Source organism: Notolepis coatsorum (assembly GCF_963971535.1).
Source record: "Notolepis coatsorum genome assembly, chromosome: 11".
Taxonomy (NCBI): domain Eukaryota; kingdom Metazoa; phylum Chordata; class Actinopteri; order Aulopiformes; family Paralepididae; genus Notolepis; species Notolepis coatsorum.
In genome coordinates this window covers 39,744,394-39,748,132 of record NC_140175.1, presented here as the reverse complement: position 1 = coordinate 39,748,132, position 3,739 = coordinate 39,744,394, and positions in this window count along the sequence as shown.

Here is a 3,739-nt window from a genome sequence, read left to right as displayed (position 1 = left end):
AAAATCTGCATATGGCTCGCTGATAACAACTATCATTACACATGGGCAAAACGGAGTCCATTCTCTTCGGTTCAAATAACAAACTCAGCAAGACCGACGGCTTCTCAGTTACAGTGGGTGACCATATTGTCACAAGGAAAGATGAAATTACCTACCTGGGTTCCATCCTAGAGGCTAATCTTTCCTGTGACAAAATGGCATCCAATGTAATAAATAAAAAAGTCAACCAACGAACTTGATTCTTGTACCGGATCTCCTCTCTGATAAACAAGAATACCCTGAAGACTCTGGCAGGAGCACTCATTCAAGGGTACTACGACTATGCTTGCACCTCATGGTACCAAAGCACCTCAAAGGCGCTAAAAACTCAATTACAAACATCTCAAAACAAACTGGTCAGACTACTGCTTGACCTTACTCCTAGAACCCACCTCACCCCTGCCTACTTTGACAACCTAGGATGGCTTAGAGTAGACGACAGAGTACAGCAACTTGCAATGGGCCTGGTCTACAAGATACACTACACAACCAAGGTACCCATGTACATGTCAAAATACTTCCAAAGGTCAGTGAATACCACGATCACAACACCAGAGGGAGCTCCACAAATCATGTTAAACCCAGATTCGGCTCAAACAAGGACTAAACACGTTTCGCAATTATGTCACATCAATGTGGAACGCCCTACCCAAAGCTGTAAAGGAATGTGAATCACTACCCACTTTCAAAACCACTCTCAAAGAACACCTACGGGAGACTGCAATTCGAAACTGGCCCCTGTAAATGTCCTAACCCAACCCCCTCCAATGTACAGTAAATGACCAAGCATGGTTTTGTCAATATTCCAATGTACAGTTTTGCTTGTACAGGTGTACAGTGTTCCCCCCCCCCCCCACCCCCAACCATGACCAAGCATGGTTTTGTCAATATTTCCAATGTATAGTTTTGCTTGTACAGGTGTACAGTGTTCCCCCCCCCCCACCCCCACCACCCAACCACCTCCAATGTACAGCCCCCCCCACCCACCCAACCCCACCCCACCTACCCAACCCCCTCCAATGTACAGTTTTTACGTCAAATGTATAATAATGTGTATATACTCTCTTTTCTGGACTCTTTTTGTATCACAAACAGTACTGTATTTGCAATCTGGTAAGTCATAAATGTATAGATGTAGCAGTACTGTCTATCTGTATGTCATGTATGTCATATAGTCCTGATTAATTGAAAATGGGGGACCCTGATGTAAACAAGACGAAAGTCTTTCTCTGGTCTGCATCCCCTTAACAATTGTGTGTATTGAGCTGTACTGTATGTACCCATTCTGCAATCTGTTAATACAGTTTTCAATCAATCAATCAATCAATCAATTCCATAACTATTAGAATGGCCAGCAGTCATTCTGACTGCTCACATTGGCATAGAATTTCCATAATAAATACATATAAAAAAAAATGTGTTATGTTAGGATAGGTAATAAGAAACACCAGGCCAACAATTCTAATGCCTGTAACCATTGGTAACCACTTTCAAAAGAAAATACTGAATTATGTGTAGTAGTAGAGTAGGTACAACACTGGAAAGGCATGATATTACTATTCTACTGTGACTTGTTTACAAGATTCAGTAAACATTTTATTATGTTTTCTTGATATATTTCTCATATGTCAGCATATAGCAACCATTGTTTTGCACATAACACCATGTGCAAAACAATGGTTACCATGTTGTTACAGGCAGCCATGTTGGAAGACAGAGATTTCATCATAGGCTGCTACAGTACATTATTTGTTATGGCTTCACCTCCACATACCCCCTGCACTTCAGCTCAACCCTCCATACCTGTCTCACACACCCCCCTGCACTTCAGCAGTAATAGCACAGGTGAGATGAGTTACGCTGATGGATGGAGATTCCACACCTGCTCCCACTCTACCACTCTGCCTACAAGAAGCATGGTTCTCCATTCATTCAGCGTCAGATCTTCCCTAGAATGGCCTGCCAAGTATCTCTACCTTTCTCACATTATGCTGTTTTATCATATCCCACTACCTCCAGCAATCCCCACCGCCCACTACCGTCCCAGGCTAAAACACCCAGACACACGCACCTGTTGCCCCCCCCCCCCCCCCCCCCCCCCCCCCCCCCCCCCCCCTCTACACAGTAATAAATGCCCTACGGGGTTAAACATTATGCTGCCTCCTCGTGTTGTGCATTTGAGCCAACCAGCTACCGTGACTTAACATACTGTCTACTATTTATACTACAGGAGATATTATATACTGTCTACTATTTATATACATCAGGAGATATTATATACTGTCTACTTTTATACTACAGGAGATATATATACTGTCTACTATTTATACTACAGGATATATATGTCTACTATTTATACTACAGAGATATTACATACGGTCTACTATTTATACTACAGGAGAATTACATACTGTCTACTATTTATACTACAGGAGATACTACATACGGTCTACTATTTATACTACAGGAGATATTACATACGGTCTACTATTTATACTACAGGAGATATTACATATGGTCTAGTATTTATACTACAGGAGAATTTTATACTGTCTACTATTATACTACAGGAGATATTATATACTGTCTACTATTTATACTACAGGAGATATTACATACGGTCTACTATTTATACTACAGGAGATATTACATACGGTCTACTATTTATACTACAGGAGATATTACATATGGTCTAGTATTTAATCTACAGGAGATATTATATACTGTCTACTATTTATACTACAGAAGATATTATATACTGTCTACTATTTATAGCACAGTACCAACAATACCTTATCTACTTTAGAAAATACCTGGGGTGACGAAATATCCTGTCCAATCAAATGTATTGATGCCATGGTAGATAGTATAAGGCTCTAATATAATAGGGTTCACAACTTGTGCAGTTAATGTTGCCTTTGTACAGTAGAGCAGTGAAACCACCTATTGAGATCATTCAGTTAACTAATATGTGATATTTATCCCTTGGTTTTAGAAAATCTAGGCGGATCTGTTCTTTATGTAGTTAGTCTAAAAGGAGAAAAGAAAGGGACTGGAAATGAATGTTCGTCAACAGACAGCTGGAGCAGAGTGGTTTTGTAACAAGTGGGATGACACACCATCTATAACTTATGGGGTCATAATGACCTCTAAGGCCTTTCTAGGAATAAATGCTCAGAACTCCTTTGTGTTTTGTAAATGTAATCTAAAAACGACTAAGCTAAGACTACATATAACATTTAGGAAGTCCAGGACCTGTAACCACACGGCTTTCACTTCAACAAAGCTGTTACAAAATGACGCCTTGGTCTATCTACCGTTACTGTCAAAGGATAATGGGAGAACACAGGAGAAGACAATGGTAGGAATAATGGGATAAGAGACAGAGCGAGAGAGAGAGAGAGAGAGAGAGAGAGAGAGAGAGAGAGAGAGAGAGAGAGAGAGAGAGAGAGTATACAGTGGAGGTGTCTCTGTAATTCTCAGAGGAGAGCCAGCCACTCCACCATGTGTAAGGAGGGATTTGTTTCACAGGCACAGCTGTACATCACACACACACACACACATACACACCCACACACACACACACACACACACCACACACACACACACACACACACACACACACACACACACACACACACACACACACACACACACACGCACGCACGCACGCACGCACGGACACACACACACACACACA